Here is a 15,527-nt window from a genome sequence, read left to right as displayed (position 1 = left end):
TAACCCTAAGCCTCAGCACAGCAAAAGCCAGCCTGAGCCTAACACAAACCCTAACCCTAACCCTAACCCTAACCACAGCAAGAGCAAGCCTAACCCTAAGCCTCAGCACAGCAAAAGCCAGCCTGAGCCTAACACAAACCCTAACCCTAACCCTAACCCTAACCACAGCAAGAGCAAGCCTAACCCTAAGCCTCAGCACAGCAAAAGCCAGCCTGAGCCTAACACAAACCCTAACCCTAACCCTAACCCTAACCACAGCAAGAGCAAGCCTAACCCTAAGCCTCAGCACAGCAAAAGCCAGCCTGAGCCTAACACAAACCCTAACCCTAACCCTAACCCTAACCACAGCAAGAGCAAGCCTAACCCTAAGCCTCAGCACAGCAAAAGCCAGCCTGAGCCTAACACAAACCCTAACCCTAACCCTAACCCTAACCACAGCAAGAGCAAGCCTAACCCTAAGCCTCAGCACAGCAAAAGCCAGCCTGAGCCTAACACAAACCCTAACCCTAACCCTAACCCTAACCACAGCAAGAGCAAGCCTAACCCTAAGCCTCAGCACAGCAAAAGCCAGCCTGAGCCTAACACAAACCCTAACCCTAACCCTAACCCTAACCACAGCAAGAGCAAGCCTAACCCTAAGCCTCAGCACAGCAAAAGCCAGCCTGAGCCTAACACAAACCCTAACCCTAACCCTAACCCTAACCACAGCAAGAGCAAGCCTAACCCTAAGCCTCAGCACAGCAAAAGCCAGCCTGAGCCTAACACAAACCCTAACCCTAACCCTAACCCTAACCACAGCAAGAGCAAGCCTAACCCTAAGCCTCAGCACAGCAAAAGCCAGCCTGAGCCTAACACAAACCCTAACCCTAACCCTAACCCTAACCACAGCAAGAGCAAGCCTAACCCTAAGCCTCAGCACAGCAAAAGCCAGCCTGAGCCTAACACAAACCCTAACCCTAACCCTAACCCTAACCACAGCAAGAGCAAGCCTAACCCTAAGCCTCAGCACAGCAAAAGCCAGCCTGAGCCTAACACAAACCCTAACCCTAACCCTAACCCTAACCACAGCAAGAGCAAGCCTAACCCTAAGCCTCAGCACAGCAAAAGCCAGCCTGAGCCTAACACAAACCCTAACCCTAACCCTAACCCTAACCACAGCAAGAGCAAGCCTAACCCTAAGCCTCAGCACAGCAAAAGCCAGCCTGAGCCTAACACAAACCCTAACCCTAACCCTAACCCTAACCACAGCAAGAGCAAGCCTAACCCTAAGCCTCAGCACAGCAAAAGCCAGCCTGAGCCTAACACAAACCCTAACCCTAACCCTAACCCTAACCACAGCAAGAGCAAGCCTAACCCTAAGCCTCAGCACAGCAAAAGCCAGCCTGAGCCTAACACAAACCCTAACCCTAACCCTAACCCTAACCACAGCAAGAGCAAGCCTAACCCTAAGCCTCAGCACAGCAAAAGCCAGCCTGAGCCTAACACAAACCCTAACCCTAACCCTAACCCTAACCACAGCAAGAGCAAGCCTAACCCTAAGCCTCAGCACAGCAAAAGCCAGCCTGAGCCTAACACAAACCCTAACCCTAACCCTAACCCTAACCACAGCAAGAGCAAGCCTAACCCTAAGCCTCAGCACAGCAAAAGCCAGCCTGAGCCTAACACAAACCCTAACCCTAACCCTAACCCTAACCACAGCAAGAGCAAGCCTAACCCTAAGCCTCAGCACAGCAAAAGCCAGCCTGAGCCTAACACAAACCCTAACCCTAACCCTAACCCTAACCACAGCAAGAGCAAGCCTAACCCTAAGCCTCAGCACAGCAAAAGCCAGCCTGAGCCTAACACAAACCCTAACCCTAACCCTAACCCTAACCACAGCAAGAGCAAGCCTAACCCTAAGCCTCAGCACAGCAAAAGCCAGCCTGAGCCTAACACAAACCCTAACCCTAACCCTAACCCTAACCACAGCAAGAGCAAGCCTAACCCTAAGCCTCAGCACAGCAAAAGCCAGCCTGAGCCTAACACAAACCCTAACCCTAACCCTAACCCTAACCACAGCAAGAGCAAGCCTAACCCTAAGCCTCAGCACAGCAAAAGCCAGCCTGAGCCTAACACAAACCCTAACCCTAACCCTAACCCTAACCACAGCAAGAGCAAGCCTAACCCTAAGCCTCAGCACAGCAAAAGCCAGCCTGAGCCTAACACAAACCCTAACCCTAACCCTAACCCTAACCACAGCAAGAGCAAGCCTAACCCTAAGCCTCAGCACAGCAAAAGCCAGCCTGAGCCTAACACAAACCCTAACCCTAACCCTAACCCTAACCACAGCAAGAGCAAGCCTAACCCTAAGCCTCAGCACAGCAAAAGCCAGCCTGAGCCTAACACAAACCCTAACCCTAACCCTAACCCTAACCACAGCAAGAGCAAGCCTAACCCTAAGCCTCAGCACAGCAAAAGCCAGCCTGAGCCTAACACAAACCCTAACCCTAACCCTAACCCTAACCACAGCAAGAGCAAGCCTAACCCTAAGCCTCAGCACAGCAAAAGCCAGCCTGAGCCTAACACAAACCCTAACCCTAACCCTAACCCTAACCACAGCAAGAGCAAGCCTAACCCTAAGCCTCAGCACAGCAAAAGCCAGCCTGAGCCTAACACAAACCCTAACCCTAACCCTAACCCTAACCACAGCAAGAGCAAGCCTAACCCTAAGCCTCAGCACAGCAAAAGCCAGCCTGAGCCTAACACAAACCCTAACCCTAACCCTAACCCTAACCACAGCAAGAGCAAGCCTAACCCTAAGCCTCAGCACAGCAAAAGCCAGCCTGAGCCTAACACAAACCCTAACCCTAACCCTAACCCTAACCACAGCAAGAGCAAGCCTAACCCTAAGCCTCAGCACAGCAAAAGCCAGCCTGAGCCTAACACAAACCCTAACCCTAACCCTAACCCTAACCACAGCAAGAGCAAGCCTAACCCTAAGCCTCAGCACAGCAAAAGCCAGCCTGAGCCTAACACAAACCCTAACCCTAACCCTAACCCTAACCACAGCAAGAGCAAGCCTAACCCTAAGCCTCAGCACAGCAAAAGCCAGCCTGAGCCTAACACAAACCCTAACCCTAACCCTAACCCTAACCACAGCAAGAGCAAGCCTAACCCTAAGCCTCAGCACAGCAAAAGCCAGCCTGAGCCTAACACAAACCCTAACCCTAACCCTAACCCTAACCACAGCAAGAGCAAGCCTAACCCTAAGCCTCAGCACAGCAAAAGCCAGCCTGAGCCTAACACAAACCCTAACCCTAACCCTAACCCTAACCACAGCAAGAGCAAGCCTAACCCTAAGCCTCAGCACAGCAAAAGCCAGCCTGAGCCTAACACAAACCCTAACCCTAACCCTAACCCTAACCACAGCAAGAGCAAGCCTAACCCTAAGCCTCAGCACAGCAAAAGCCAGCCTGAGCCTAACACAAACCCTAACCCTAACCCTAACCCTAACCACAGCAAGAGCAAGCCTAACCCTAAGCCTCAGCACAGCAAAAGCCAGCCTGAGCCTAACACAAACCCTAACCCTAACCCTAACCCTAACCACAGCAAGAGCAAGCCTAACCCTAAGCCTCAGCACAGCAAAAGCCAGCCTGAGCCTAACACAAACCCTAACCCTAACCCTAACCCTAACCACAGCAAGAGCAAGCCTAACCCTAAGCCTCAGCACAGCAAAAGCCAGCCTGAGCCTAACACAAACCCTAACCCTAACCCTAACCCTAACCACAGCAAGAGCAAGCCTAACCCTAAGCCTCAGCACAGCAAAAGCCAGCCTGAGCCTAACACAAACCCTAACCCTAACCCTAACCCTAACCACAGCAAGAGCAAGCCTAACCCTAAGCCTCAGCACAGCAAAAGCCAGCCTGAGCCTAACACAAACCCTAACCCTAACCCTAACCCTAACCACAGCAAGAGCAAGCCTAACCCTAAGCCTCAGCACAGCAAAAGCCAGCCTGAGCCTAACACAAACCCTAACCCTAACCCTAACCCTAACCACAGCAAGAGCAAGCCTAACCCTAAGCCTCAGCACAGCAAAAGCCAGCCTGAGCCTAACACAAACCCTAACCCTAACCCTAACCCTAACCACAGCAAGAGCAAGCCTAACCCTAAGCCTCAGCACAGCAAAAGCCAGCCTGAGCCTAACACAAACCCTAACCCTAACCCTAACCCTAACCACAGCAAGAGCAAGCCTAACCCTAAGCCTCAGCACAGCAAAAGCCAGCCTGAGCCTAACACAAACCCTAACCCTAACCCTAACCCTAACCACAGCAAGAGCAAGCCTAACCCTAAGCCTCAGCACAGCAAAAGCCAGCCTGAGCCTAACACAAACCCTAACCCTAACCCTAACCCTAACCACAGCAAGAGCAAGCCTAACCCTAAGCCTCAGCACAGCAAAAGCCAGCCTGAGCCTAACACAAACCCTAACCCTAACCCTAACCCTAACCACAGCAAGAGCAAGCCTAACCCTAAGCCTCAGCACAGCAAAAGCCAGCCTGAGCCTAACACAAACCCTAACCCTAACCCTAACCCTAACCACAGCAAGAGCAAGCCTAACCCTAAGCCTCAGCACAGCAAAAGCCAGCCTGAGCCTAACACAAACCCTAACCCTAACCCTAACCCTAACCACAGCAAGAGCAAGCCTAACCCTAAGCCTCAGCACAGCAAAAGCCAGCCTGAGCCTAACACAAACCCTAACCCTAACCCTAACCCTAACCACAGCAAGAGCAAGCCTAACCCTAAGCCTCAGCACAGCAAAAGCCAGCCTGAGCCTAACACAAACCCTAACCCTAACCCTAACCCTAACCACAGCAAGAGCAAGCCTAACCCTAAGCCTCAGCACAGCAAAAGCCAGCCTGAGCCTAACACAAACCCTAACCCTAACCCTAACCCTAACCACAGCAAGAGCAAGCCTAACCCTAAGCCTCAGCACAGCAAAAGCCAGCCTGAGCCTAACACAAACCCTAACCCTAACCCTAACCCTAACCACAGCAAGAGCAAGCCTAACCCTAAGCCTCAGCACAGCAAAAGCCAGCCTGAGCCTAACACAAACCCTAACCCTAACCCTAACCCTAACCACAGCAAGAGCAAGCCTAACCCTAAGCCTCAGCACAGCAAAAGCCAGCCTGAGCCTAACACAAACCCTAACCCTAACCCTAACCCTAACCACAGCAAGAGCAAGCCTAACCCTAAGCCTCAGCACAGCAAAAGCCAGCCTGAGCCTAACACAAACCCTAACCCTAACCCTAACCCTAACCACAGCAAGAGCAAGCCTAACCCTAAGCCTCAGCACAGCAAAAGCCAGCCTGAGCCTAACACAAACCCTAACCCTAACCCTAACCCTAACCACAGCAAGAGCAAGCCTAACCCTAAGCCTCAGCACAGCAAAAGCCAGCCTGAGCCTAACACAAACCCTAACCCTAACCCTAACCCTAACCACAGCAAGAGCAAGCCTAACCCTAAGCCTCAGCACAGCAAAAGCCAGCCTGAGCCTAACACAAACCCTAACCCTAACCCTAACCCTAACCACAGCAAGAGCAAGCCTAACCCTAAGCCTCAGCACAGCAAAAGCCAGCCTGAGCCTAACACAAACCCTAACCCTAACCCTAACCCTAACCACAGCAAGAGCAAGCCTAACCCTAAGCCTCAGCACAGCAAAAGCCAGCCTGAGCCTAACACAAACCCTAACCCTAACCCTAACCCTAACCACAGCAAGAGCAAGCCTAACCCTAAGCCTCAGCACAGCAAAAGCCAGCCTGAGCCTAACACAAACCCTAACCCTAACCCTAACCCTAACCACAGCAAGAGCAAGCCTAACCCTAAGCCTCAGCACAGCAAAAGCCAGCCTGAGCCTAACACAAACCCTAACCCTAACCCTAACCCTAACCACAGCAAGAGCAAGCCTAACCCTAAGCCTCAGCACAGCAAAAGCCAGCCTGAGCCTAACACAAACCCTAACCCTAACCCTAACCCTAACCACAGCAAGAGCAAGCCTAACCCTAAGCCTCAGCACAGCAAAAGCCAGCCTGAGCCTAACACAAACCCTAACCCTAACCCTAACCCTAACCACAGCAAGAGCAAGCCTAACCCTAAGCCTCAGCACAGCAAAAGCCAGCCTGAGCCTAACACAAACCCTAACCCTAACCCTAACCCTAACCACAGCAAGAGCAAGCCTAACCCTAAGCCTCAGCACAGCAAAAGCCAGCCTGAGCCTAACACAAACCCTAACCCTAACCCTAACCCTAACCACAGCAAGAGCAAGCCTAACCCTAAGCCTCAGCACAGCAAAAGCCAGCCTGAGCCTAACACAAACCCTAACCCTAACCCTAACCCTAACCACAGCAAGAGCAAGCCTAACCCTAAGCCTCAGCACAGCAAAAGCCAGCCTGAGCCTAACACAAACCCTAACCCTAACCCTAACCCTAACCACAGCAAGAGCAAGCCTAACCCTAAGCCTCAGCACAGCAAAAGCCAGCCTGAGCCTAACACAAACCCTAACCCTAACCCTAACCCTAACCACAGCAAGAGCAAGCCTAACCCTAAGCCTCAGCACAGCAACCCTAACAAGAAACCTAACAAGAAACCTAACAAGAAACCTAACAAGAAACCTAACAAGAAACCTAACAAGAAACCTAACAAGCTACCTAACCCTAACAACAAACCCTAACAACAAACCCTAACAACAACCTTAAGCACAGCAAGAGCAAGCCTAAACCTAAGCACAGCAAGCCTAACCCTAAGCACAGCAAGAGCAACAAGAACCCTAACCAGCACATAAAACCTTAAGCACAAAGCACATAAAACCTTAAGCACAAAGCACATAAAACCTTAAGCACAAAGCACATAAAACCTTAAGCACAGAGCAAATGAAACCTTAACAAAACACATAAAACCTTAAGCACAAAGCACATAAAACCTTAAGCACAAAGCACATAAAGACCTAATCACATTAAACCCTAAGCACTAAGCACATTAAACCCTAAGCACTAAGCACATTAAACCCTAAGCACTAAGCACATTAAACCCTAAGCACATTAAACCAATAGCACATAGCACATTAAACCAATAGCACATAAAACCAATAGCACATACCACATTTAACCATTAGCACATAGCACATTAACCCATTAGCACATAGCACATTAAACCATTAGCACATAGCACATTAAACCATTAGCGCATAAAACCAATAGCACATAGCACATTAAACCAATAGCACATAGCACATTAAACCAATAGCACATAGCACATTAAACCAATAGCACATTAAACCAATAGCACATAGCACATTAATCCATTAAACCATTAGCACATAAAACCAATAGCACATTACACCAATAGCACATTACACCAATAGCACATTACACCAATAGCACATTACACCAATAGCACATTACACCAATAGCACATTACACCAATAGCACATTAGACCAATAGCACATTAGACCAATAGCACATTAGATCAATAGCACATTAGACCAATAGCACATTACACCAATAGCACATTACACCAATAGCACATTACACCAATAGCACATTAGCACATTGCACATTAATCCATTAAACCATTAGCACATTAGACCATTAGCACATTAGACCATTAGCACATTAGACCATTAGCACATTAGACCATTAGCACATTAGACCATTAGACCATTAGCACATTAGACCATTAGCACATTAGACCATTAGCACATTAAACCATTAGCACATTAAACCATTAGCACATTAGACCATTAGCACATTAGACCATTAGCACATTAGACCATTAGCACATTAGACCATTAGCACATTAGACCATTAGCACATTAGACCATTAGCACATTAGACCATTAGCACATTAGACCATTAAACCATTAACACATAGCACATTAAACCATTAGCACATAGTACATTAGACCATAGCACATTATACCATGAGCACATAGCACATTAGGCCATGAGCACATAGCACATTAGACCATAGCACATTAGACCATGAGCACATAGCACATTAGGCCATGAGCACATAGCACATCAAACCATGAGCACATAGCACATTAGGCCATGAGCACATAGCACATTAAACCATGAGCACATAGCACATTAGGCCATGAGCACATAGCACATTAAACCATGAGCACATAGCACATTAGGCCATGAGCACATAGCACATTAGGCCATGAGCACATAGCACATTAGGCCATGAGCACATAGACCATTAGCACCTAGCACAATTAGACCTTAAGCACCTAGCACAATTAGACCTTAGCACCCAACCACATTAGACCTCAGCACCAAACCACATTAGACCTTAGCACCAAACCACATTAGACCTTAACACCAAACCACAGTAGACCTTATCACCAAACCACGTTAGACCTTAGCACCAAACCACATTAGACCTTAGCACCTAACCACATTACCCACTAGCACCTAGCTTCTAGCACCTAACCTCTAGCCTCTAGCACCTAGACCTTAGCACCTAGACCTTAGCACCTAGACCTTAGCACCTAGCCTCTAGCACCTAGCCTCTAGCACCTAGCCTCTAGCACCTAGCCTCTAGCACCTAGCCTCTAGCACCTAACGAACCAAAAATATGACATCATAAAAAACAGAGTATGACATCACAAATGCAAAACATCATCCCACAAAAGACATCACATCACCCCACATGCTCTTATAAAATAACTTGGCCAATGCGTTTGTCTGTTTGATTTGCTGCAAATCCAAATTATACCTAAGGATGGTGACAAATCTCATTATACTTAATAGGACATATTAAAAACTCTTTTGAATAAGTTCATTAACTTAATTGTTAATTAAATCATTTTCATTATGATTTTGTATAAATACTAGGTATAAACAGAAAATATACTACACAAAATGGGCAGTTTACTTGTTTGAAAAAGAGTGGGAAGTAAGACTTATTTCATTTATTTAAACGGAAGAAGTAAAACTTGTTTAATGGGAAAAATGGATTTGGTGGAATTCCAATTTTCAAAAATGAATGAATGAAGTCATTTCAATTATGATTTTGGATAAATATTAAGTATGAACACAAACACGACTGCAAAAAATGGCCAGTTTACTTGTTTAAAAAGGACTAGGAAGAAAAGACTTATTTCATTTATTTAAATGGGAAGAAGACTTATTTAGTTTGTTTAATATATGTTTGTTTCCGAGGCAAAATTGGATTTGCTGCAATTGCAAATTTCGACAAATTACGGTCCCAAATATTGACTTGAGACCTGATGGGACGTATTAATAGCTAATTTGATAGAAGTTGGTCATATGAGCAAGTGGAGTAACATGAGATCTATTCTCAATTACACAGCACACACAACTTTGGATCTTCTGAATGAATGAATGAGTGAGTGGGTGAGTGAATGAATCTTATTTGTTCATTTAAATTATGACTGTATAAATACTAGGTATAAACACAATATGGCCAGTGTACTTGTTTGAAATGGTGTGGGAAGAAGTAATCTATCCAATTTAAGACAAATGTAGTTACCTCTAACAATGTGTTACTTTATCTATTGTTGTCTGTGACTTCCCATGAATAAAAAGGAAGGAAGGACTCACCGGAGACGTCTTCGCCAACATCAAACCGTTGGACTTTTATCCTTCTTACAGTGGAAAACAACCAACACCATGGAACCTAAAGGAATGGAAGAAAACTTTAACATTTGGCTTCAAGCAACATTCGCAGATGCAACACAATGTGACGTGCGGGCTTAGGGCTCGTTCGGGTTAAAGGTTGAGGGAGGGGCCCTCGTTTTAAACTACTTTTTTCAAAAGGAGTGGGAACAAGCAAGACTTATTTAATTTATTTAATGGCAATATGTAAGACTATTTTTCTTCCCTGGCAAAATTGGATTTGCTGCAATTGCCAATTTCAAGAAAGTACAGTGCCAAATCTTGACTTGAGACCTGATAGGACGTATTAAACGCTTAGTTACATTGACAGGAGTTGGTAATAAGAGCGAGTGGACTAGCGGTGGTTGAATGGATGAATGAATGTTGAAAGTAATTTAAATTATGACTTTGTTTAAATACTAGGTATTAACAGAACATCTACTGCGCAAAATGGGCAGAGTTTACTTGTTTGAGAAGGGGTGTCTTATTTAAGACTACGATTTATTTAATCTGTTTGTTCCCAGGCAAAATTGGATGTGATGCAATTCCAAATTTCACCACATGATGGTGCCAAATTTTGACTTGAGCCCTGATAGGAGATATTAAACACTGGATTACTACTTTGGATCTTTTCTTATATTACTTTGCAACAACATACTCGGTAAGAGATTAGGCAGTATAATCACATATGTTAACTAGAGAGTGCCCACACTCAATTTACTTATGGTTATGTGTTACATTAATTACTGTTAGGCATCATTTGAGCAGTCTGACCAAATCTTTGAATAGAAGAATTTGTGATTTAAGAAATTACTTCTGTTCAGGGTAATCAGATTTGTATATAATTCTAATGGTCGTCTTTTGAAAACTATTCTGAATTACAACTTTGGATCTTTTCTCATATTACTTTGCAACAATATACTCGGTGACAGATTAGGCAGTATAATCGCATATGTTAACTTGAGAGTGCCCACACTCAATTTACTTATGGTTAAGTGTTAAATCAACTACTGTTAAACATGAAATAGGAGGTTTAACATAAATGGAGGAAGAAATGGGTACTCACCATTGTGGCTCCTGGTCAATGATGCGAGCCTCCAACTGATTTGTATATTCATTCTCCTGACGGTGGGAAACGTACAGCCAACCAACACCGAGGAACCTAAAGGAATGAAAGAAAACTTTAACATTTGGCCTCAACCAACATTCACAGATACAACACAATGTGACGTGCGGGGCTAGGGCTCGTTAGGGTTAAAGGTTGAGGGAAGGGCCCTTGTTTTAAACTACTTTTTCGAAAAGGAGTGCGAACAAGCAAGACTTATTTAATTTATTTAATGGCTTATTTAATTTGTTTCATCTATTTTTGTTCCCAGGCAAAATAGGATTTGCTGCAATTGCAAATTTCAACAAAGTACGGTGCCAAATCTTGACTTGGGACCTGATAGGACGTATTAAACTCATTTAATGGGAAGAAGTAAAACTTATTTAGTTTATTTAATCTATTTTTGTTCCCTGGCAAAATTGGGAAGGATTGGCAAGAAGTAAGACTTATTTAATCTGTTTGTTCCCAGGCAAAATTGGATGTGCTGCAATTCCAAATTACACCACATGATGGTGCCAAATTTTGACTTGAGACCTGATAGGACATATTAAACACTTAGTTGAAGTGATACAAATTGATAATAATACCGAGGGGGGCAACATGAATGTTCTGAATTAGACATAGTTTGAATATGCTTTTGAATATTTTTTAGGTAAACACTTTTGCTTCACTTTGAGGAGTGTGATAATCTAACCAAATCTTTGAATTGAAGAATTTGTGATTTAACAAATAGCTTGTTATTATGGTCACGGTAATCACATTTGTATATAATTCTAATGGCCTTCTTTTGAAAAATATTCTGAATTACAACTTTGGATATTTTCTTATATTACTTTGCAACAATATACTCGGTGAGAGATTAGGCAGTATAATCGCATATGTTAACTTGAGCGTGCCCACACTCAATTTACTTATGGTTATGTGTTAAATCAATTACTGTTAAACATAAAATAGGAGGTGTTTAACATAAATGGAGGAAGAAATGGGTACTCACCATTGTAGCGACTGGTCAATGATGCGAGCCTCCAACTGATTTGTATTTTCATTCTTCTGACGGTGGAAAACGTACAGCCGACCAACACCGTGAAACCTAATGGAATGAAAGAAAACTTTAACATTTGGCTTCAAGCAACATTCGCAGATGCAACACAATGTGACGTGTGGGCTTAGGGCTCGTTCGGGTTAAAAGTTGAGGGAGGGGCCCTCGTTTTAAACTACTTTTTTCAAAAGGAGTGTGAACAAGCAAGATTTATTTAATTTATTTAATGGCAACATGTAAGACTATTTTTCTTCCCTGGCAAAATTGGATTTGCTGCAATTGCAAATTTCAAAAAAGTATGGTGCCAAATCTTGACTTGAGACCTGATAGGACGTATTAAACGCTTAGTTAAATTGATAGGAGTTGGTAATAAGAGCGAGTGGACTAACGGTGGTTTAATGGATGAATGAATGTTGAAAGTATTTTAAATTATGACTTTGTTTAAATACTAGGTATTAACAGAACATCTACTGCGCAAAATGGGCAGAGTTTACTTGTTTGAGAAGGGGTGGCTTATTTAAGACTACGACTTATTTAATCTGTTTGTTCCCAGGCAAAATTGGATGTGATGCAATTCCAAATTTCACCACATGATGGTGCCAAATTTTGACTTGAGCCCTGATAGGACATATTAAACACTAGATTACTACTTTGGATCTTTTCTTATATTACTTTGCAACAACATACTCGGTAAGAGATTAGGCAATATAATCACTTGTTAATTTAAGAGTGCCCACACGCAATTTACTTATGGTTATGTGTTACATTAATTACTGGTAGGCATCATTTGAGCAGTCTGACCAAATCTTTGAATAGAAGAATTTGTGATTTAAGAAATTACTTCTGTTCAGGGTAATCACATTTGTATATAATTCTAATGGTCGTCTTTTGAAAACTATTCTGAATTACAATTTTGGATTATTTCTTATATTACTTTGCAACAATATACTCAGTGACAGATTAGGCAGTATAATCACACATATTAAATTGACAGTGCCCACACACAATTTACTTACAGTTATGTGTTAAATCAATTACTGTTAGACATGAAATAGGAGGTGTTTAACATAAATGGAGGAAGGAAGGGCTACTCACCATTGTAGCGCCTGGTCAATGATGCGAGCCTCCACCTGATGTGTATATTCATTCTTCTTACAGTGGAAAACATACAGCCAACAAACACCATGTAACCTAAAGGAATGAAATTAAACATTAACATTTACCCTCAAGACATTCAAAGATATAAGGCAACGCGACTACGTCGTGTTTGTATCCGCTGTCGCGCTAACGGCCATTTCGCGCCCACGGATTTGAATCTTGGCGGGAGTTTCCCCTATTCATTTCGACGGCACATTACTGCGACGTAATACCCGTTTATCTAAAACGGCAAAGTTAAAAGTAGAATTAAATAAAGTTTTATTTTTAATCAACGCAATGATTTACAACCGTTGACCAGGGAGAATCGTCGAAATTCGGCGTCTATGGCTGACAGCAGACGCCGAATTCGACGACGGGCCCCCCACTCACTCGCTTTTCGGGGCTACAAAAGTACTTCTTTTTAAAAACAATGAGTTGTATTTACCGTATACGCTCTAGACGGTCCAGTTGCGAGCAGAAAATAAAGATATTTCTGTTGCTAATCGTCGTGTTTGTATCCGCTATCTCGCTCGCGTCCATTCGCAGCCATCCGCGGCCACGGATTTGAATTTTGGCGGAAGCCACGCCTACTGGCTTCATTACCGCGTAATACCCGCTTATCTAAAACGGCAAAGTTAAAAGTAGAGTTAAATAAAGTTTTTCTTTTTAAATCAACGCAATCATTTATAACCGTTGACCAGGAAGAATCGTCGAAATTCGGCGTTTGTGGCTGGCAGCAGACGCCGAGCTCGACGCCCGCCCGCCACACTCACTCGCTTTTCGGGGCTACAAAAGTACTTCTTTTTAAAAACAATGAGTTGTATTTACCGTATACGCTCTAGACGGTCCAGTTGCGAGCAGAAAATAAAGATATTTCTGTTGCTAATCGTCGTGTTTGTATCCGCTATCTCGCTCGCGTCCATTCGCAGCCATCCGCGGCCACGGATTTGAATTTTGGCGGAAGCCACGCCTACTGGCTTCATTACCGCGTAATACCCGCTTATCTAAAACGGCAAAGTTAAAAGTAGAGTTAAATAAAGTTTTTCTTTTTAAATCAACGCAATCATTTATAACCGTTGACCAGGAAGAATCGTCGAAATTCGGCGTTTGTTGCTGGCAGCAGACGCCGAGCTCGACGCCCGCCACACTCACTCGCTTTTCGGGGCTACAAAAGTACTTCTTTTTAAAAACAATGAGTTGTATTTACCGTATACGCTCTAGACGGTCCAGTTGCGAGCAGAAAATAAAGATATTTCTGTTGCTAATCGTCGTGTTTGTATCCGCTATCTCGCTCGCGTCCATTCGCAGCCATCCGCGGCCACGGATTTGAATTTTGGCGGAAGCCACGCCTACTGGCTTCATTACCGCGTAATACCCGCTTATCTAAAACGGCAAAGTTAAAAGTAGAGTTAAATAAAGTTTTTCTTTTTAAATCAACGCAATCATTTATAACCGTTGACCAGGAAGAATCGTCGAAATTCGGCGTTTGTGGCTGGCAGCAGACGCCGAGCTCGACGCCCGCCACACTCACTCGCTTTTCGGGGCTACAAAAGTACTTCTTTTTAAAAACAATGAGTTGTATTTACCGTGTACGCTCTAGACGGTCCAGTTGCGAGCAGAAAATAAAGATATTTCTGTTGCTAATCGTCGTGTTTGTATCCGCTATCTCGCTCGCGTCCATTCACAGCCATCCGCGGCCACGGATTTGAATTTTGGCGGAAGCCACGCCTACTGACGTCATTTCCGCGTAATACCCGCTTATCTAAAACGGCGAAGTTAAAAGTAGAGTTAAATAAAGTTTTTCTTTTTAAATCAACGCAATCATTTATAACCGTTGACCAGGAAGAATCGTCGAAATTCGGCGTTTGTGGCTGGCAGCAGACGCCGAGCTTGACGCCCGCCACACTCACTCGCTTTTCGGGGCTACAAAAGTACTTCTTTTTAAAAACAATGAGTTGTATTTACCGTGTACGCTCTAGACGGTCCAGTTGCAAGCAGAAAATAAAAATATTTCTCTTGTTAGTCGTCGTTGAACCATCCGCTGTCTCGTTCGCTGCCATTGTTGAAAGCCGCGCCGACGGATTTGAATTTTGGCGGAAGTCCCGCCCACTGGCGTCATTTCCGCGTCACATGACTGCAACGTGGCAGACGTCATATAGCAACCGCCGTTTTGTTTAGTCGACTTAGTTACGCGTTGACATAATGGTGCACACTCAAAATATATTTAAATTAAATAAGTCTTCAGCCCACTCCCTTTTAAACAAGTTAACTCTGCCCACGGATTTGAATTTCGGCGGAAGATCCGCCCATTAACGTGATGTCTGCATCACGTGACTGCAACGTGGCAGACGTCATATAGCAACCGCTGTTTTGTATAGTAGACATAGAGTTGCTATGTGTTGACATAATGGCGCGCTGGTTAGCATGTGCACCTCTTAAGCATGATGTTGCGGGTTCGACGCCTGAGCAATGTGATCATGGAGTGAGCTAAAGTGCATGGCGCTGAAGTTTGAAGCTTTGAAATGCCCTGAGGTCTGATGTATCAGGCCGAATGGCTTACCATCACGTTCAACAAAAAAATAGGAACTT

The 15,527-nt window shown here is 44.5% G+C and overlaps 1 long non-coding RNA gene across 4 annotated transcripts; it reads right to left on the bottom strand.

Moving 5' to 3' along the window:
* Positions 1-6,472: 6,472 nt before the first annotated feature.
* LOC148383075 (uncharacterized) lies at positions 6,473-15,011 on the bottom strand. Of its 4 annotated transcripts, XR_015854168.1 has the most exons (6): positions 13,384-13,939; positions 12,897-12,992; positions 11,757-11,852; positions 10,724-10,819; positions 6,669-9,679; positions 6,473-6,632 (listed from the first exon to the last, which is right to left on the bottom strand). It is a non-coding gene; the product is annotated as an uncharacterized LOC148383075 (long non-coding RNA). The 4 variants fall into 4 exon arrangements; XR_015854170.1 differs by lacking the exon at positions 13,384-13,939 and adding an exon at positions 14,904-15,011 and having other exon boundaries at positions 6,473-9,679; XR_015854169.1 differs by lacking the exon at positions 13,384-13,939 and adding an exon at positions 14,525-14,683 and having other exon boundaries at positions 6,473-9,679.
* Between the last annotated feature and the right edge of the window lie 516 nt (positions 15,012-15,527).

This window comes from Syngnathus floridae, chromosome 18, assembly GCF_059516105.1.
Source record: "Syngnathus floridae isolate MCC-2025c chromosome 18, RoL_Sflo_1.0, whole genome shotgun sequence".
Lineage (NCBI taxonomy): Eukaryota > Metazoa > Chordata > Actinopteri > Syngnathiformes > Syngnathidae > Syngnathus > Syngnathus floridae.
The sequence above is the reverse complement of the archived record's forward strand: the minus strand, read 5'-3'. Positions and strand labels throughout refer to the sequence as shown.